Here is a 22,246-nt window from a genome sequence, read left to right as displayed (position 1 = left end):
CGCTAAAGTTGGAGCTTTTCTTTTTGCTCCACACGACACTCAACATGGTGACGGTGCTAGAAGCCTTAACAGTGCATACAGCAGCAATAGTGTTACCGGAGGAGGAGGAACCGGAGAGCGGGCGCGACCCTTCGATAACAATTACATTGTCATGAGGGCCGTGGACAATGGTGGCTGCCGACTACACATTGGGGCAAGCTCATGTGCACTAATACGCACTAAAAGGCCTGAGAGGCCACCGTGGCTTTGTAAACAAAGCACACAGAGGCTCGGATAGCAACACACACACACCGGCAGGCACACTTCATTCTCTGCTCGGGCAGACGTGACTCCACCATATCTTTACATAGCAAATAGTGGTTTGCTGCTCTATTATTATAAGGAATATCATATAAAGGCCCTTTTAGAAACTGGTTTATCTGGTTTATGGCCGTCATGATTTCTCTATAGAAGCTGCAAGTCTCTTCCAATCAACGTAAAACCTTCTTTAAAAAATATTATATCCTTTTATAGGTACAAAATATTTGTATTCATCCTTTTCTGATGAAAACATCTTATGAATGTTGGTGATGCACCAAGACTGACATTGATATCAGATATCAGTCTCATAGTGACTCAAATTGCTGGATTGGATATCGGTGACAATAGGTCCATATTGGATACCATTGTTTTAATACATAATAATAATAATAATAATTTGTATCTATGATCGTATTTGTTACATTTTGTATTACAATGTTAGTAAAGTGATGTTTAAGTGAGGCCTGAGGTTGCCTTACACATAAAGGTATAATCACTTCCACACAGTGAGTCTTACAGCTTATTAAGTATACTCATGGTATCAGAACAGAACGCCGTATCGGCTGATACTGAAAGTCCAGATATCAATATCAGGGTCTGAAAAAGTCGGACCGGTGCCTGGATTCCACATCTCTTCAATGATAAACCTGACTGGCAACCTCTACCTCACTTTGTATCCATACAATGATTCATTGTTCATATATAACAGTGGTCATTGAAATTCATCATTTCTCTTTCCTAGCAGAATATTTGAATATTTATTCAAAATCTTTTTTATTTCATTTTTTTACAAAGAGTTCCTCCAAATATGATATTTCCATTTCTGCTTGCTTTCCATTAATTAATTCCCCGTTAGTCTCTCACTTGGCTTCCTTATTTCTTGTTTGTGTTTTTTCTACTTCACTGCTATGAATACTATTTCTGAGTTTGTGACGAGCCGATGACGTGCATGCATCTTTAGGTTTCTTTAGTCTCTCTAACTGTGTCATTAGATGACCAGTGCTGTGTCATTATGGAGCAGAGACATGGGTGGAAGCAGCAGGAGAACAAGGATCAGCTCTCTCCCTCTCAGAGATCCTCCTCCGCATGTGCCCTCTGTCTTTCTGTCCATCTGTCTTTGTCTCTCTCTCTCTCTCGCTCTCTGTGTGTGTGCTTTACACTTCGACTCCATGCAAATACAGATATACAAATTATCTCCCTCGGCTCAGATTTCCAATGTCATGCCCCTTCTGTCACGCTCTCTTGTTTCCAGCTGTTAAAGCTGCTGTTCTAAAAAAAAAAAAAGTAAACCCATGAGATAATCTTAGCTGCATGACTTAAAATAATTAGTTGGATAAACCTATATTGAATGAGGAGCAGAGACCACCTTGGGTGTTATTCTCTCATCATATATTAAAATGTTTGTTCTTTCATGCAGAAACATATGTTTTTCTTCTTCTGCTCAACAGTATCCCGAAGCAGTTTTTCTCGACGCTGATCTAATCTTTTATTTCTCCAGTGCTTTCTCAAGGGCCTTGGGCGGGGGGAGCTATGTGGCTGTTGCCCTGAGGTGCCATCGTGATGTGCTTGTGTCTTTGGTTTTTTGACATATTTATCTTTATTAGTTTTTATGTGTATTTCTCCCCCATCCTGCCCTTTGATTAAAGATCCCGACTCTCAATATATCCCACAGCTCTACTCCTTATTAGGCGATATTTCCCCTTTTCATCCTTTGTTGTACACAAGTGGAAAGAGAAACACATCAAGTGCAAAATGACCTCTGAATCATCCGGTTCTCCAGAAGCTGGCAATAATAAACGAGATTTGGCAAAGTATAGAACAATGTGGAAGGGCAGTGTGTGATGGATTTAGTTGCACACATCTAATCATAATGCCATAATTTTGAATGTGTGCTACAACACTGGATGACTTCAGCTGTTGATGAATAGTCACTAAATCATCGTGGTTACATCATTGTTGGGATTTAGTTTTATTAGATTATTTTAATAGTATTTAACTGCATTTTCAATGGTTGTCGTCTGGCTTTGCATTGAATGTAAATACTTTTCCACCAATAGGTTCAGTCTTGAATTTTCACCCTCATGTTTTCTTATCTGAGGAGGAAACAATAAGCCTGCCTCAAGGTTTTAACTGCTTTTTATTTCATATTACTTGCTATTCTTAGTCTTGTAAATCAACTGTTTATAATCCCTCAATTTATGATTATGATTCATGCAAATGCTCTATGATGAGTGCAGTTACACTTTTTAAACAAAAAAAGGAATAATGCCATTGCATGTGTTTTGTTACTTCACAACTTTTCTATACATTGATGAGAAATATTTAATCTACCAATTGGTAATAATGCCTCCTTGTGCTTATTGGCCCCATGGTAGTGACTGCTTGATTTCTCTGTGAATGAAATAACTCATGCATGTCATATGATTGATTAGCGCAATATGACCCAACTCAAACACACACACACACAGCGTGCCCGATCTATCGAGCAATTCAAACAAGTAATTTTCAAATCCAAAGGTTCAATTACACACCCCTGAGGGACTGTGCGTATCTGCATGTTGTTCTTCTGTTTTCCGTCGTGTGTTCATAAGCCTTATTGTCAGCAGTCTGCTCGGAGCGAGCGGAGCCCTAAACGAGTCGGGGACGGGCTATCGCCTCAGATGGCTGAACACACTTTACAAGTATGTGTTTGCTCACATCTGCTCATGTGAGAGGGAGGGGAAAAGACAACGAATCCCACGTTGCCATAGAAACAAAGAGGAAAGCCCCCCCCCCCCCACCAACCCCCCACTCCACCAGCAAACACTGCTGTGTGGGTCTCACCATGTGGGGTCCTGGAGTATAGCGTCACTCTGGATCCCTGGGCAGACAGCCCTCCTCCCTCCCCCATCTCTTCCTCTTCCTGCTGACGGAATAGATTGCAGTTGTTCCGCCTCTCTTTCATCTGTCTCGTGCGCTGTGAGGAGACCACCAGCGAGCCGGGTCTTTTTCATCCTCGAACTGAGTCATCCACTCTTTCCACCATAGGATGAAAGAAGAGCTACTGAGACTTCTCCCCTGAGGTGGTCAGACAGGAAATACAGTCACCGACAGTCTGTCTGGTTATGTGCCTGTTTGTAATTTTAATCATAATTCTCTATGGGCATCCATGTCAGAAAGTCTAATAATCCTAATGACCCCTTTGCAGATGTGTATTGTGTGTGTGTGTGTGTGTGTGTCCCACTTAACAGGAGGATACCAACATTGAAGAGGAGAAAGAACAGTAATTATGGCAGAAACATCAGAGGGAAATAATTTGTTGCTCTATATTTAATCAGCGGAGATAACGAGACTGACTGCAGCTGTCTGAGCCGATGGGCAGGCGGACAAGCAGGACCACCATGTCCTCCAAAACCCATCAGTTGTAAAGCGGCTAGCCACAATTTTTTATTTCCTTCCTTTTCAGGTTTCAAATAATTGATTATTACCTTTCTACTTCCAATTGGCGGCATTATACACACAATCATCTTCATCTTTTATTGTATTCTCCTTGTGTGTCCATTTGTTTCTTCTCCTCTCATCCTTGACTTTACTACATAAAAGAAGTAATTTGTTCCCCTGCACCCTCCCTGTCCTTTGTCTTTGCCCATCTCTACATCTCTCTCCTAAGGGTGCAAGTGGAGTTCTATGTGAATGAGAACACTTTCAAGGAGCGCCTCAAGCTGTTCTTCATCAAGAACCAAAGATCTAGTGAGTAACATTTTGTTTGGCATCACACTTTCTCTGTCTGCATGAAGATGCTGCTCTTATTTTTGATTGAGGAGATGTCTTTTTACCTTCGCATTGAAAATGCGGAAGGTTATGTTTTGATCGCCGTGTATTTATTTATTTGTATGCGTGTTACTCGCATAACTCAAAAAGTATTAAACCGAATCGCATGAAATTTGGTGGGATGATTGGTTATTATCCGGGGACCATTTGATTAGATTTTGGGATTGATCGGGTCAAAGGTCAAGGTCACGAAAAGGTCAACATCTTCTTTTTACCATAGCGCGGTCAATTTGTATCCAATTGGCATGCAACTAATGCCAAAATGTTCATAATTCAATGCCCAATCTTGTGATATGCGAAGGTATGTGCTCTACCGAGTGCCCGTTCTAGTTCTTTAGTGTGTGGAGTGCTGTCGCTGTTGCTCTGCATTTCATTACCAGTTGTTCTCTGTGTCCTCATTTATAGAAATGTCATTTCTTTTATATTTATTTTCCCTTGTGTGCATACAAACATTAAACGTATATAACACCTTAACTTATGCTATAAAACACATGTTTATGTCTTAATCTATTGTTTACTTAATAAGTTAAGTTAAACAGTAATAAATATCTAGCTTTGGTCTGTTTTAATTAAAGGGTCAATCGCTCCTTAAATAACATACTTTATTGTTGATATAAACTCAAATCTAAGAGATACATTATTCACTTTCAGCAAACAAGATCAAATACTCCATTGTTGAACCTTGTTAAAGCATGGCTGCAAATGCTTTATTGAAAATGTGTGATGAATTGTGTATTGATGAACAATCACTGGTGGGGATAAATGGCTTCTGAGCTTTGTGAAGTGTCATATTCTTAAATGATGCACAAAGAATAATAAAAACATCACAATTATAATCAGAATAAAATCTAATTAAAATGTGTCTTGATAAATTCAGCAGCTGATATTCATTCATTATGACTGATTGTCTTCTTTTCCTCTATTTCAGGTCTGCGAGTGCGAATGTTTAACTTTTCTCTGAAAGTGCTGAGCTGCCTCCTCTACATCGTTAGAGTCCTGTTGGACAACCCGCAAGACGGAAGGCAGGAATGGTGAGAGACATGGTGGTAACCGACCGGCTTAATGAGGGGAAGCAATGTGTTTGTGAGTGTGGAGGCCTGATAGCAGGAGCAAGCGCAGCGGGTCAACAGATGAGATAAAGGTGTATACACTCAAAGAATTCTCAAAAGAAACTCAAAGAACTCAGAGCACTTTATCTTATCTTATACTTAAGTTAATATACACATTGCACTGTTGCTGTCGCATTGATTGTTGTTTGTCATGTCTAATGTTGCACCTTTCGCCAAAAGAAAATCCTCGTTTGTGTAAACATTCCTGGCAATAAACGGATTCTGATTCTGATTCTGATTCTGAAATAACTCATTGGATGAACTCAATTAAATTCTGGGCAGGTTTTCTATCAAATAATTATATGCTTCTTCAACTCAAATGTAGCACATCAGTGCAATAAAATGTAATGAAGTTAGTCCAACTAATTTCTATCAAATACAGCTAAAATAAATTAACAATATTCATTAAATTAGATTTATTTGCGTTTGTCCGACTCAAAATATAATTATTCTATCATTTCAAAATTCAAACCCCCATTAAGATACACAAGACAAAACACAATTGAGGTTTTTATTGCAAATACTCAAATAAGTTTAACATGGTCAAAACTGACTTGTACGACATTTCAAAAATATATATTTAACACATAGAAAATAAACGGACTGATCAGGAAGTCAGTGAAAATACATTCTCAATGAAAAAGATGAGATAAATATATTGGTGGTGTGAAAGGAAGGAAAACGCCCAAGTTCACTAAAACAAAGTCAAAGTGCTTTGGGGCACTCAGAAAAAATGTTAACATTTAGAATGGACTAGCAATTCACGTTTTACAGCAACACTAAAGCTACATATAACATACATTTAATTATGAACGCATGTTAAATAAGATTCAATTCAATTCAGTTTATTTGTATAGCCCAATTTCACAAATTACAAATTAGTCTCAGAGTGCTTTACAATCTGTACACATAGACATCCCTGCCCAAAAACCTTGCATCGGATCAGGAAAAACTCCCAAATAACCCTTCAGGGGGAAAAAAAAGGAAGAAACCTTCAGGAGAGCAACAGAGGAGGATCCCTCTCCAGGATGGACAGGTGCAATAGATGTCATGTGTACAGAAGGACAGATTTAGAGTTTAAATACATTCAATGAATGTGACAGAGTGTATGAATAGATCATAATAGATTAAGACCGTCATTTCAATAACATTGATTTTGCATTTTACATTTTGAGTATAGAAATATATTCATTTGTGTAATAAAAAGAAGAAAAAAAGTAAAACAGTAATGAAAAGTACAAAAGTAATTAAAAGGAAGTAATCAAAAATACGAAAGTAAGAAAGTAATTTAAAAGTTTAAAAGTTATTAAAAAGTTGTAAAAAAGTAATAAAATAACAAAAAAGTTAAGCAAAAGGTAAAAAGTTATTAAAAAGTTATAAAATAGTGAAGTTATAAAAAAATATATACAAATATATTAATGTGTAATAAAAAGAAGAAAAAAGTAATGAAAAAGTAAAACATAAGTAAAAAAATAATAAAGTAAAAAAGTAATAAGTAATCAAAAATACGAAAGTAAGAAAGAAATTTAAAAGTTAAAATAAGTTTAAAAGTTATTAAAAAGTTAAAAAGTAATTAAAAAGTTAAACAAAAGTTAAAATGTTATTAAAAAGTTATAAAATAGTAAAGTTATAAAAAACATATATACAAATACATTAAGTTGTGTAATAAAAAGAAGAAAAAAGTAATTAAAAGTATGAAAGTAATGAAAAAGTAAAACATAAGTAAAAAAGTAATGAAAATTTAAAAAGTAATACAAAAATAAAAATAATTTAAAGTTCAAAAGTAATAAAAAGTATGAAAGTAATACAAAAATGCAAGTAATACAAAGTATGAAAGTAATCTAAAGTACGAAAATAATTAAAAATTAAAAAAGTAATATATGAAGTTGTAAAATAGCAAAAGTTATAAAAAACTCAAAAAGTAATAAATTCAAAAAGTAGTAAAGTACAAAGTAATAAAAAGAAATAAAGTAATTTTAAAAGTATGGAAAAGTAAAAAAGAAATGAAAATTAAAAAAGTAATCAAAATTTAAGAAGTAATCAAAAAGTTATAAAAGTTATAAAAAGTGATACAAAGTAAAAAGTTATTAAGTAGCGAGGTTCATCCTCAACTATGAAAAACAAATCATTTAGTTGGTATGAGTCTGCGTTAATCTTGCTGCATCTGGTCAGGTCACGGTCAGGAGAAAAGGCAGAAAGACGAGATCTGGCACATGGGCAAAGGGTAGTCCCCAATTAAACACTTTTTTTGCGTTGATATGCACACCATCTAACCTCAAAGAATCTAATAAATGAAAGTATTCCTACATTTTGTGTTCCACCTATTAAACATAAAAATCTTCATTTTTGTAATGATTGAATTAAATGTATCAAACCATATTTAAATGTGTAACCTCTAAGAAGGGCTTGCATCGTTTTTTGAGTGCTGTTACTGGATCAACATCACTGTTATTCGATCAATATCACTGTTATTGTATCAATATCACACTTACTGGATCAACATCACTGTTATTGGATCAATATCACTGTTATTGGATCAATTTCACTGTTATTGGATCAATCACAAACAGACCTGAATATAATAAAAAGTAATAAAGTAATTTAAAAAAGTAAAAATAATAATAAAAAGTAAGAGTAATAAAAAGTAATAAAGTAATACAAATGTAACAAAGTAATGAAAATTAAGTCATTCAAAATGGTAAAAGATTAATCAAAAAGTAATAAAAGTAATAAAAAGTAATCAAAAAGTAATGAAAAGTAAAAACACTAATATAAAAGTAAAAAACTAATGAAAAGTAAAAAAGTTATAAAAAGTAATATAAATATCTTAATTTTTCTAATTGATTCAATTAAATGTATGTAACTGTATTTAAATGTGTCACCTCTAAGAAGGGCTTGAATCGGGTTTTTTAGTGTAGAGTATCCTTCAAAAGGATTGGATGTGAGATGATGCTGGGAGAGGAGAGCGGCTGGAGATGCAATCGGGGAGTAAACCATTATTTGGACTGAGTCGAGGTTCCAGTTTTGGTGAGAGATGTTGGACAGTAATAAACGTTTCCTCCGCAGCGTGAGCAGAGTGAACTGCACCAAACAGAACACATCATCCCATCCCTGGAATGAGTTTGACTGGTAAGCATGCACGTCTCTAATTAAGAGCGATGGACTCAACATGCAGACAATGACCATGACAATGAAAACACACCCTGGAGGATTGGCAACACTGGCCCACATGGTCGGAAACGTGGTTTAATGCAATGAATGCAACTTTGTTTAATTGATGCAACTCACACTGCTGATACTGAGCATTACAGATCCACATTCATTCGTCACAATTTAAACGTATGGATCAACTGTCCACGTAACATGTATGTAGTGCCTGTGCAGCCTAATCATTGGTGATCTAGTGGAGATAAAGCGTGTAACATACAGCAGGAGAGAGAAGGAGAGAAAGCAGGAAGTGTGCATGGACCTGAGGCTCTGCCATGTCTCCTGCTCAGGGACCTATTGATCTAATTGGTGGCTGGTGACACTGGCTAAGCTCTGGCTCCAAATGAATAAGGAGCCAGACAGGGTGAGCTCAGGAAAGGGATGGGCCGCCTCTTGCTCCAGGCAGCAGACTCATACGAGCAAATCACAGCGCGGGCTAGCAGCCACGCGAAGCCCCAGGGAGTCTTTGGGGGGGGAAAAAAGGGCCTTTCTCTCACAATAAGGCTGCAAATGTTCATTTGACTGTGAATATTATTTTGCTCATTTTATTGCCCTCTGTCTCCGTTAGTCTTTTTATAGTATTGCCTCGACTCTCTCCTTCCACTCTCTATTCTTTCCTTTTCTTCCGCCCTGCAGGAAACTGATCATCTGGGTGGATAGACCTCTACCGCTGTGGGCACTGCAGGTCAGACAGAGCTCTGGATAAATCAATAGATCAACCTCAGTCTGTTAACACACACATCTGCATACACAAACACATTCACCCACAAGTAATAATAATAATAATAATAACTTTATTTATATAGCACCTTTAAAAACAATGTTTACAAAGTGCTCCACAAAGAGTCAAAGCCAAACAATTGGAACAGCAAGAAACCAATATTACATTTACAAGTATATTTAAAATTAAATGGATCACTCAAAAGCTGCTCTATAAAAATGGGTTTTAAGAAGTGATTTAAAAGAAGTTACTGATTCTGCGAGCCTTATCCCCTCCGGTAGATCGTTCCAAAGTCGAGGGGCTCTAACAGCAAAAGCACGGTCACCCTTTGATTTAAGCCTCGACTCCGGAACGGTCAGAAGTGCATGCCTTCATTTCTGCATTCCCAATTATTGGTTGCTTTAAGTACTTCAACACAGGACATCAGATTACCTGACCTGACACGTATTTAAACTGGCAGCATGATTACACATACATATATGTACACAACCAGACACCAGACTGTCTCTTCCTTCACTTAAACATATTCCCTGTGAAGCTCAATCAGAAGCACGCCTACGGATTCCACCCACACTCTCCTCTTCCATCTCTACGGTATCTCTCCACTCTGGGCTCTCTCCAACTCCTCTCTGGGTCTCTCATTTCTTCTCTAACTCTCTCGCTCTTTGTTGCAGGTGCTCGTGGCTTTTATCAGCTTTTCAGAAACGATGTTGCTTGTGTATCTCAGCTACAAGGTGAGTAACTCATGGCCCCCAACAGCCAATGTGCGACCTTTTGTGATGTCTCTTTCTCTGATGTCTACATGTGTGGCGTGTGGGCGTGGATACAAATACAATATGCTTGAGGTTAGTGTTTGTCCACTTTGCACTCCCCTGTGTAGTCACTCCGCGACACAGAAGTTGTCCTTCCTCCCATGATGCATCTCCTTTGCTCCTGCGTTTGGAAAGCCCCTGAGCGGCCCTTGAGGCTTCCTTATCATTATCCTGTTATTGACACATCAGACAGACTTTAGGGGAGGCCCCCGTGTTGCTGCAGCGGGGGGCCGATCCATCAACGGGCTGCCCTGCATTTGATGTACCTGACACTATAAGCCTATAAAGGGCTCACTCTGCAGATTACTCTGGAGGAGAGAGGCCTTAGCATTTAGAGTTGACTGATTCCTGTGGACATACCCTGTGCCTGTCCACCTACACTAGTCCGATTAAGTTCCGCCATATGCATGTGGCAGACACATAACAAAACCACGGCTCACATCTTAATTGAACGGAAGAAAAGCTCAGAGGAAACCGAGTAAAGCTGCTTCTTCTTCTCCGGAGCGGCACAGCTGTATCACCCTTATGCACCGCGAACAATTCTATGGTGATAAAGTCGGTCCATTTGTTCCCTTCCACGCAATCAAGCCTGTTATGTGGTAATTCCCGAAGGTCGCCATGACAATGGCGTTTCCTGACCGCCGTGTGTGCTTTGCATTTCCAGGGCAACGTTTGTGAGCAAGTGTTGCGTGTCTCCTTCATTCTGGAGATGATCAGCGCCATTCCCTTCATGATCACTGTGAGTGGACGCACTGACACCACATGTTTAAGAGAGAACCCCTTTTCCACGGGAGAGATCTTGTAATTGTTCAACTTGTGAAAAATGTTTCCAATCCGCTTTCGTTTCAGGTGACTTTGCCCTCCTTGAGAAATCTCTTCATCCCTGTATTTCTCAATTGCTGGCTGGCCAAGCACACTTTGGAGAACATGATAGTGAGTGAAGCACTATCTCCCAATCCCAATTTTTTTCATTACTTTCATCTCAACATTGCCGTTATGTTATTCTGTTGGCATGCGATAGCCCCTCTCTGTCTGTGCCGTTTTAGCTCACCAGCTCTTTCTGCCATGAAGGTAAATCAGTCACAAACACTTAAACTTGGTATTAACGTTATTCACAGACCCTGCCTCCATCATTGCTATGAGATCAAGGCCTGCTTTACATAAAAAAAGAATAAGCTGTCTCCCTGTCTGCTTTATATATTCCAAGCGCCATCTTTCCCTCCATGCATCATCTGTATTTTATCCTCATTTCACACTTGACCAATCCATCATTTGGGCCGCTGTGGTTTCCATAAGTTGCCTCACATCTGTGTGTGTCTCCCTGCAGAATGATCTGCACAGGGCGATCCAGCGGACTCACTCGGCCATGTTCAACCAGGTGGTGATACTCATCAGCACGCTGGTCTGCCTCATGTTTACGTGGTGGGTACCCTCGCTGCTGACAGGGCACTGAAAGAAAAGATAGACATGAAATGGAGGTTGGACAGGAAGTGAAAGGTGTCACAGCTATGGACAGAGTGAGGAAAGGAGCAGAAAGAGGGTGAGATGGAGAAGCAAAAGCAATAGTATTATACGTGTTAAAAATTAAGCAGGAGAATACAAATGACAGCTCCTCGAGCTAAAAGATCAAAAAGGCAGAGAGGTAAATGGTAACATTGAAATACTGCTCTGAAATGACAGCTAGCGATTGCTTCAGTGCAGATGAAGGATGTGTCAGCTTGCTGTATTTCTGGTGTGAAAAGCCTGAGCTTATCCAGAAGATCCTACATAGCATGATTTAATAAGCTCTCCGGGTCGACATTAACCTGACGACCCTTAAAGAACATCAACACGTATACTTCATCATCTGTAAAGTCTGACCCGATGCTCACTAGTTCTGCCAAACTCAAGGACAGATACAGGAGAACATTCCTGCCCACTGCAGTTAAATCCCCTCTGGCCAGATCCTCCTCAAGCTGAACATCGATAAACCTTGAACTGCTTTCACTTTATACTTACGATACACTGTATATATATATATATATATATATATATATATATATATATATATACACACTATCATTTTATTTTTTACATTTTAATTATTATTTAAATTCTAAAATGTAATATGTCCTGCCCTGCTGTTTTATTTTATTGTCCTGTATATATGTAAACATGTTTGCTGCCGTTTCACTAAATTTACCCCTGGGAATGAATCCAGTAATATCCTCTCCTCCTTCATCTTTCCCACCCTGCCGACCTCCATCAGCATCTGCGGTATCCAACACCTCGAACGAGCGGGCAACAAACTGACCCTGTTCGACTCGCTCTACTTCTGTGTGGTCACTTTCTCCACGGTGGGCTTTGGAGATGTCACCCCCCAAATCTGGCCCTCGCAGCTCCTGGTGGTCATCATGATCTTCGTGGCGCTCATCGTACTTCCCATCCAGGTGAGAAACGATGGTGATGAACCACTAACTGTCAAGGGTTGTCACGAGTGAAGCTCAGGTTCAGAGAAACAGACTGGGCTCCAGGTTTGAGTGAAACGAAAAACACTTTTTACTAGTGTTGTTACGAGATGTGCCGACACTAAGAAGCGTGTGTCGAGTAATGGAGGGGGCGTTTCCTCGAAGCGTGTATCGAGGCTTGCTTCATTTAGGGGAGGAGCCAAAAATGATGACGTCCGAAGCCTCGCTGCCCGGCTGTACCACGTGACTGCTTCGGGAAGTGGTTCAGATATTACCGGGAGGTTTGACAGCAATATATAAACCCCTCAGGCTCCATTCAAAATGTGGGTTGTTGGTTGAGAGTTTGGAGAGTTTAGAGAGAGAGATAGTTAGGAGAGTGAGGAGAGAAGGAGAGGTGATAAGATGGAACTGTTGAGAAACTGGTATTTCTGAATAAAAATGAATAAAATGTCCCCTGTCCTGTACATCACTGTCCAAGTTACACACGCATATTCAGTCCCCTCCACCTAGTTACACAAGCACTTTCACTGTCATGCCATTTTCCTAAAGTGACATAATAACATTATTACACAACCTGCCATATCATATGATACTACCATTTTGGGAACATTTACACACACAGAATACATTCAAAAAATATTTTATTATGCACGTGTGATAATTTATGTACAGGAATTATTTGGTCGTACATTTTTGTAATTCATAGTCATTCCCAAAAGCCATAACAGACACAACAATTCAATGCATCACATTATGTGGTTCAGATACAGCTGCCTGTGATGACACACCTGGCCAGTAGGGGGTTTCGTGAGCACATGAAGCTTTGAGAAATGAACCCTTTCTCGAACCAATTGGCTGAAGTGGTTCGATGCCTCATGAGGCTTCATCTCACCATCACTTTTTACTGAGAAGAAGGACATAGACACACTGGTCGTACGCAAGTTGGAAAAATAGACAAAACACACAGGAACACGGAGAATAAAGAAGACAACAATCCAGCAGGAGAAGAGGGAAAGACCGGCACAATATATGGGGGGAAACAGGTGTACGGCATGAGACACTAACGAGACGAGAGTGGCTGAGGGCAGGTGAAGGGAATTAAACAATCAAGACAGAGGAGACTAACAACAGGGCGTTACACTAACGCAATCACAAGCAGGAGATAAAAACGTGATTAGAAGTAAAGTTTAAAAGTTCGACAACAAACAAGATATGACCATAAAACACGTAGCTTTAAAAGAGGGATTTCAATATGTCACGGTGATATCGCCACAGTCGTAGAGGAGGAGGTCATTCAATGTACAGGTGTGTAGAAGTTGATATTAAAAGGAGGGTGCTGCGATACCATTGTTGGATTGTCTCATATTTTATTTCCAATGTCAATTTTGGAGCGGCCAACAGAGGCTCGGCCAGGCTGTCCTTCAGATAATATGACGGTATATCAAAATCCCAGTTAATCTGAGCAGATTTTTAAAGTGATCAGAAACTTTAAATCATTCCTAAAACTGACAGATCCACAAAAGCCAAATTGTTTTCTTTGGTCAGCTCATTACAGTAAAGTTATCTCTGTTATTAATTCATGAATTTGCCCTCATGTACACATATATAATGACTCAGTTCCTATGTAGAGTGAAAGCAGAAATTTCCATTTCGAGAACACCCAGAGTGTCTTTACTCTCTCAATTCCCCCAAATTCCTCTCGTCATTTAGTTGCTCCACAGAAGGAACGTCATGTTAAAAAGAAGTTTCCACACACATACACACACACACACACACACACACACATACTATTTCTGCAGGGACTGATCAAAACACATCGGCAAACCGTTGCACTGCAGCCTGTAATTATTGTACATCATTTGTGTACAGCTTTTATCCCTGAAGTAGCTTACGTAACATTATGTCTCCCAAAAGATGCAACAGTTATAATGGGATGTATTTCCTGTGTGTGTGTGTGTGTGTGTGTGGGGGGGGGGGGGCTCTCCGGTGAGGAAATCACTCTCACACACGACAGGTAAACAGTTGTTTTGCTGGCATTTCTTGTTTTTTTGCAAATAGTTTTTAGTGAAGACGCCCCACGTCTTTGGCAGCTTTTCATTTTTTGGATTGTCTCACATGAGCAGTAGGCGTAGGGCTTGCATCCTACGCATGCATTAAGGCTATCGAACACACACTCACTGTTTTGTTTTTCAGTTGTGACCGAGGTGATAGAAAATGTCTTCACGAAAACAAATGCCAACATGCATGAGGAAACTTTCACATAACTTCCACTAAGCGACTCGTATAGAAATGGCAATCTGTGCATCACCAACATGGACGCCACGTCGTCCTGCCAACTCTCTCTCCCCATCTTTCATCCATAAATACCCCATGACATTTAGAAACTGGCCCCCCAAAGCTCCAACCCCCGCCATGTGCGTCCGCCTGTTTGAGTCCTGCCCTGACCGGTGTCCAGGCTGCGCAGGGAAGCCACAGAGCACATCAGGATTCAGCAACTATCTTTTTCTTACTGCTGCCTCTATTGCTCGGCACACCACAGGACATCTCCCTCTTTGAAAAGTCATTTTTTAAAATTGGTTTAAAAATAGGAAGAAAAAGAGAACCAGCCAACCTTTTGGTGGCTGCATTTGGAGACTGTCCTTAAAATATATGGCAGTACTCTAAAACAGAGAACTGTCTGCACACAAATGACGGCTGCATAAAACACTGTAATATGGTTGCCCGTGGCCTGATGGTGTTCTCTAACATCAACATGAGCTGACATGATCTCAGCTCAAAACTGAACCGATTATGTTCAACCAAAAATGTTCAATGTTATTTCATTTGAAAGACTGGATGGTATATATTTAATACTACACCTGTGCTGATGTATACTTTATAAATGAAGATACTATCCAAAAACGAAAAATAAAAAATTATAATTTAAAAAACCGATTAAAGTGCACACAATTAACCCAGTCTATTGAATTCTGTGGACGTGAGTAGAAACATTAGCGGCCGTTCATGGCTACTGTTGCTGCTCAATAGCTGTCATCCTCCATTACAGCTGGTTAAAAAAAAAATCAGCTCGTGACCTGTTTACTATCGACTTCATGTCACTTGAATTAAGAAGATTCTTGACACAAAGGGTTTGAGAGTGAAGGATGATCCTTTACAAATGTAACCGGCAGCTGTGAATCTGTTAATCTGTGAATAACTTTTTATGGACGTGCTCACTGTAGAATATTTGACTATTTTCAGATAAATCCCACCATCCAACTATACACACTCTCCGCAGACATAGAGAAAAATCCATGCAATTCTGCTGAGGCGTATTGATATTTCCTTAATAACCTACCTTCCTGTTGATGTCTGCTATCATGTTCCATTCAGCCACCGTCCTGAGCCGAATGTCCACTTTCCTGTAACACTCTCCCTAATCAAACAAAAACACAACTCCGTATAAGGCGTTGTTTTTTTCTTTTCTTAAGCCACCTGTCTCCTCTCTGTATTTCCATCTAACTTAATCCAATTTCCATCTGTTGAATGTGATGGATGTCGTCCTGGATGTAGTTCGAGCAGCTGGCCTTTCTGTGGATGGAGCGGCAGAAGTCCGGGGGGAACTACAGTCGCTACAGGGCGCAGACGGAGAAACACGTGGTGTTGTGTGTCAGCTGTCTCAAGATCGATCTCCTCATGGACTTCCTCAACGAATTCTTCGCTCACCCCCGACTGCAGGTGTGTCTGGTTTTAAGCAGAACAAGAAAGTGTTTGGGGGGGTCTTGTGTTTGTTGTCCATAATCTTCTTCAGGAGCCCGAACAGCTGAGATTAAAGCAGAGGATCAAACTGCTTTGTGATGTTAAAAGTACATTTACTCTGAGGATGGGCTTCTCTCATGTCTCTTTGCTGTCCTCTCTTACTGTCCACGTCTCCACAGTCCCCGAAACATCCTTTCACTTGAACATCGGCAACAAAACAAAAATAAACGATAAACTGTGACCGTGTCTTGCTTATGGTTAAAATTGTGTGTGTGTGTGCGCATGTGCGTGCGCGTGTGTGTGTGTGGTTGTGTCTAGGACTACTATGTGGTGATCCTTTGCCCAGCAGAGATGGATGTCCAGGTTAGGAGGGTCCTACATGTCCCTCTTTGGGCCCAGAGAGTCATCTACCTGCAGGGTTCTGCCCTCAAAGACCAGGACCTGATGAGGGCCAAGTGAGTCCCCGTGACCAAGACTCAATCCAGACTCTGATTTGATGGATGTATTTATTTTTATGTCTATCTATATATCTGGAGAAGCATTAGTATATCATTCTGGAGAAGCTCAGAACAGACCTGAGAGCCTTGAAATGGAAGCCCTCACATGCAGGAGCTTGAGCCCTTAATAAACAAGTAAACAACCTACAGCCTTGAAGTAACAGCTGTAATTGCAGCCATAATGTGTTTTGTGGACCCCCTGGCTTTTGATAATGAAGCCACACACCTTATAATGGCTTTGTCACAGAGAAAGAAAAGGAGAAAAAAAGCAGTTTCTTTAAAAAAAAGCTCCCCATCTCCTCTCCACCTTCTCCCATCTCAACCCTGAATAGCGTGGGCTTGGAAGACATATTGGTTCATTTTGTTTGTTCTATTGTCCTCCTTTTTTCTCTTTTGTGTTCTCCCTCAATAACATGACAACACCCTCCTTCCCATGTCTTCTCTCCTCATCGCTTCCCCGATTCTCTGTCTCTCTCTCTCTCTCTCTCTCCCATGGCCACATGCTCTACTAACTGCCTGCAGGATGGACGATGCTGAGGCCTGCTTCATCCTCAGTAACCGGTTTGAAGTGGATCGCATTGCTGCTGTACGTTCCTCACTGCTTCCCCGTATTGCCACTACTCCTCACACTGCAAAATCTTTACATGATGATGATGATGATAATTTGCCTTAACTGTTGTCTTTCTAAAAAAAAAAAATGCAAGTTTCTTGTAATTAGTTTTTAGTTTTCTTCATAAAGAAACCCTCAGAGCAGGACGTCTCTCTCTCTGCATCGGCTGAAGTTGTGTACTTTTTGTTTTATGGTTGGCGATCTTTCCACATAAACACTAATCACACAGTAAGTATAACTGAAGCTGAGAATAAACACGGACTCGGCACAAAAATGTAAATGATACGTATGCGCATGAAAAAATATAACAATGTGCTCTATAGGTGCCGTGTTACCCAGCTCTGCGTGCCGTGATAGTGACTTGATAACACGGTTTAATTATCACCTGGTTTTTACACTGAATGATTTGGCAGCTGGATTAATTGCTATCGAGATCCTTTTATTTTCTCTCTAGTAACATCGTCACATGACAATTATTAGTTGTTCAAATACCTGCAAAACCTTTTATTTAGTGCAGATGTGACCGTGGTTAACGGAGCTGCACGTCAGCATGTTGTCCATGAGAGCATGTGGGCATGCTGACATTAGTTTTTGAGCCCGAAGCGTCATGTGCCAGAGAACCGCCTCACACAGCTGTCAGTGCGGCCCAAAACTCGTAGTTGTGTTTTTCCTTGGCGTAATTTTCACTTTTTCTTGGCGTTGCCACGTGTTCTGCGTAGAAAGATGTCAGAATTGTATTTCTCTGAAATGTTGCAGTCAGTGGTTTAAGGGGATTATTAAGCGTGAAGCTGCAATCTGATGCCTCTAAAGGTGGGTTTCTACCTCTCTCTCTCCCTCTCTCTCCTTCTCTCTTTACCCAAACCTCCTTTTCTTCTTTTCACTCCATCCATCTCAATCCTCTTCGTCTCCAATTTTCTCAGGATCATCAGACCATCCTCCGAGCCTGGGCAGTGAAAGACTTTGCTCCAAATTGCCCCCTGTACGTCCAGATCCTCAAGCCGGAGAACAAGTTCCACGTCAAATTTGCAGGTGGGTATGAAGGCAGTGGCATCCACTGACGGCGACATCAGGTGTGCAAGTCTCTATGTTCTGACATAACGAACACGGGAGGACACCTACTAAAATATACACGTCCTGGCGCAGTTAGTGACCTAAGCTGCTTTGTGTTGTTAAGGACGGGTGACGAGGGAAGCATTTTTATTTTGCTACTGCCGGGTTGCATTACGACAACTTAGAAGTAAACCGAGCTGTCCCGTCTTCACTTTGATGTCGTTGTGTCCCCTGAGTTGGTCAGCTTTATTTGTAAGCCTGAGAAATGGTCTTTTCTATCAGCGTGGCTTTGCAGCACGCGGCTCTCCGTCCTCCGAGCTCTGTGCTGGACAGATTGGTCTTGGCTTGGCTGAAAGCCCTCTGAGGGAGTCTGGGAGTTTTTACATTGCCTTTTGGAGAGGGACCTTTCTTCTTGCTCAACAGAAGACGGCAGTCAATCATCCCCGAATGAAAGAAGAGGAACCAAAACTCTCTCTCTCACCGTTTCCTTACACATCTCTCTGCCTGCAGCCCTGGAGAACTCAATTCCAACTTGCCGCCCTCTACCCAGCTGTCTCTATCAATGATTCACGTTTTACTTCGCTGCCTTGGCAAAGAAAATACCCTTCTTTTGAGGAGTACTGCTGTCGTGCTAACCCGGCAGATGACCCCCCCCCCCCCCCCCCCCCCCCATCCTTTGCTCCTGCAGGCCTGTTCAAACACCTCACTGCCGCCACAGTCAGACTGAGGCTTTGGTTGTGCGTCTGGCAGGAGTTGTTGGGTAGAAAGATCACGTTAATTCATGATTTATACCCGTTCAGTATTATGTGATCAGCTGCTGGCTCAGTAGGGGGAACCTCCCGCTCCTGTGCTGGGAGTCGGACAGCTCTATCAGTCATGTGAAATGCTTTGTTATCTATCTTGTATTGACATGGTGTCGGACATGTTCAGATATCCTCCTGATTCACTTTTCAAAATCGTCAAAAGTCATGCCCTTTTCACACGGCAACCACTCGGTGCTGAGTGATAAACTCCCTGATTTCAGAACGCGAAATACAAATTTCACAATCCTCATGAGAATAAAGTCCCTCTAACCGTGAAGGTAGACTCGGGGAGAAGGTCGGTATATGCAGACACAAGGACATCACTGTTGAGTGCAGATCCCGTGTGTTGACACTTGGAATGAACCCACTTAGTGCTGGTGTGGTGGGAGGCATTAATGAGCAAGAGACACAAGATCTGATCCACAGCTAATAACAGCGGAGCGTTCATTGGAAAATATCTGTCGGGATGACGCTGCCGCAGGGCAGAAAGCCATGGGGTGCTGGAGAAGTGTTCATTGATCATCTCCCCAGTTTGTGTTTTGAACAACAATAGGGTGGCCGCCCTTCTGAGCCTGGCTCATTGTAGCGGCATGGAGTTGATAACAGCTCACTTATCCAAACAATGATGGCTTACTGATTTAATTAGTTCAACCGGTGGACCGCGCCCACATATCTGCACACAGACTTGATGCCAGGCTGTGATGGAAATCAAGAGATGGGTACAAAGACCCTGATTTTCTAAGTGGGACTGACAGCAAGAGTTTGTTTGTGTTTGTGTGTGTGTGTGTGTGTGTGTGTGTGTGTGTGTGTGTGTGTGTGTGTGTGTGTGTGTGTGTGTGTGTGTGTGTGTGTGTGTGTGTGTGTGTGTGTGTGTGTGTGTGTGTGTGTGTGTGTGTGTGTGTGTGTGTGTGTGTGTGTGTGTGTGTGTGTGTGTGTGTGTGTGTGTGTGTGTGTGTGTGTGTGATATTGGTTTCTCTTCTGGTCTCGGTCCAGGCACCTAAAGGAAGGAGGGCTGAGGTGAAGAGTAAACAGAGAAGATGCGATGGGACGTTGAGGGACCAAGAAGGATGTTGGAAATTGGATATTGGAGAAAAGTCTCAATTTGGAGTGTGACGTCCGTGTCTTTGAGAGTTAGAGGTGTGTGTGTGTGAGACACAGACAGACAAAACACAATGTAATAATAATGAAATGTGGTTGCTTTATAGATGCAACATCAATGTTTCCATCTTTTACTCTGCAGGCTTCCAGAGGCCCGTTGCTCTGTGAAAGCCTCCGCTTGGAAACAAATTCACCGATTGATTGGAGTCCCTCTGTGTGTTTGCGTGTGAGCTGCATTATGATGTACTGTTCTGAGCCAGAAGGACATTGGTACTTCAACAGAAGATCCACAATAGGTCGATTTAATTGTCACTTACCTGCTCAGTCTCAGGCACACACAGACCTGACTCATTTATTACAAACTGCATTTACATCTCAGCTGGCTCATCTGTTGCTCAGTCTGCCAGCTGATTGAGACCGACGCTTCTTGTCAGACTCTGACGTCCATTCACAATTATTGAATAATGCGGAGCACATATTGTGCTTTTAGGACCCGGCTCAACATTACACCAGGCAGCCCTGTGTGTGCTCATCACTAAAGATAATGCAATCAGGAATGACACAGCGGGGGAAACGGATAATCCCTGCACCAGATTCACTGTTTGGCTCACTACAAACATGAGTCGCTCGACTGGTTGTTCCTCTTAAAGAGGAGGCCAAGTGGCAACAGGTGAACGAGAGCAGCGTCGTCGCTGTTTGATCAGTTTGGCTCAGGCTGCATTGAGCCGTGGAGGATTTATTGAAAAGCTGTGTAATAAGACTGAGACTGATTCGCTGGCTTGTTTCTAAAGGTCTTCCCATCACCCCTCCCCCACACACACATATAAAAAAAGAGTGGTGGGTTACAGCAGCGACATAACATTGCCCCCATGGGATTAAACAGGGAGGTGGTGCAAGAGGATGAAAAAGGGTTTCTTGACACGTCTGTCTGGTTGACTCGTTCGTGTTAGATAAAACATCGAGTGACACACAACATGTCGGCAGCTGAGTGTAGGCTTGTGCCTTTTAGTGACAAGATGCCGCTATTTTAACACACTAATAATGGAAATGCATAAGTGATTGTGTGTGTTTGCAAGAGCCACAGAGACACAACAACAACAGTTTTTATTAGAATAGTTCCTGTGAAAACTGTTCATTGTGTTTTATACTGAGTAACCCAGGATACTGTTTTCAGAAAGAGCTTGTGATTAAACATGTGGTCAGTTCAGTGATAGTTAGAGTTGCCTGCAGCAGAGCCCTGATCAATATACTCAACTGAATCCTCAACAAGTGTTGTTTTCTTTCAACTTTTCTGCTACTTGAATTGATTTATTTCATTATTGAATCATTATGTATATATAAATATATATATATATAAACATAATGATATATATATATATAATATATATTGATAAATATATTTGTTTCTGTTGTCACTTTGCTCTTCTTGTTTCCTGTGTCTGCAGATCATGTGGTGTGTGAAGAAGAGTTTAAATACGCCATGCTGGCGTTAAACTGCGTGTGCCCCGGCACCTCGACACTCATCACTCTATTGATCCACTCCTCCAGAGGACAGTGAGTCACTTTCCTTCTCTCCCCCAGTCCCTTTCTGTTTGGATGCTCACTATTCAGTCTTGAAAGTGAGGTGTACATTAATATAGTGAACACAAGTGAGCTGCTTTTAGTCTCCTCAACGTCACTCAACTTTGTTTGTTTTTCCAGAACGGCACCCCAGGAGACCTTTAAGCAACGTGCGGGAGCCTTTCAAGCCCTCAACAGGTAGGATTAATCTGATCTGTATTCACACCACAGGCGTGCTGTAGTGCCTTTGTGCACGTTATGCATCCAAATCCTCCGTCAACCTTCTCCTGTCTGCACGCCGAGCCGTGTGAGGATATTTCATTGAAGGAGGCGAATCTTGTGTTTGAGAAACTGTGTTTGTCTGTTTGCTGGTTAGATTCAGTTTATCACTGAACACCGGAGGGACCGTGAAAAGCATCCGAGCTTTGTTTGGGCAAATTGTTTGATGCACAATATACGTTCTACTATTTAATATCATTAGGGC

General features: G+C 41.1%; 1 pseudogene; it reads left to right on the top strand.

Moving 5' to 3' along the window:
* Positions 1 to 22,246, top strand: part of LOC130188510 (potassium channel subfamily T member 2-like) — a 36,720-nt pseudogene that overhangs the window by 6,228 nt on the left and 8,246 nt on the right.

This window comes from Pseudoliparis swirei, chromosome 23, assembly GCF_029220125.1.
Source record: "Pseudoliparis swirei isolate HS2019 ecotype Mariana Trench chromosome 23, NWPU_hadal_v1, whole genome shotgun sequence".
Taxonomy (NCBI): domain Eukaryota; kingdom Metazoa; phylum Chordata; class Actinopteri; order Perciformes; family Liparidae; genus Pseudoliparis; species Pseudoliparis swirei.
Note: the sequence above shows the minus strand (reverse complement) of the source record. Positions and strands in the feature narration are given on the sequence as shown.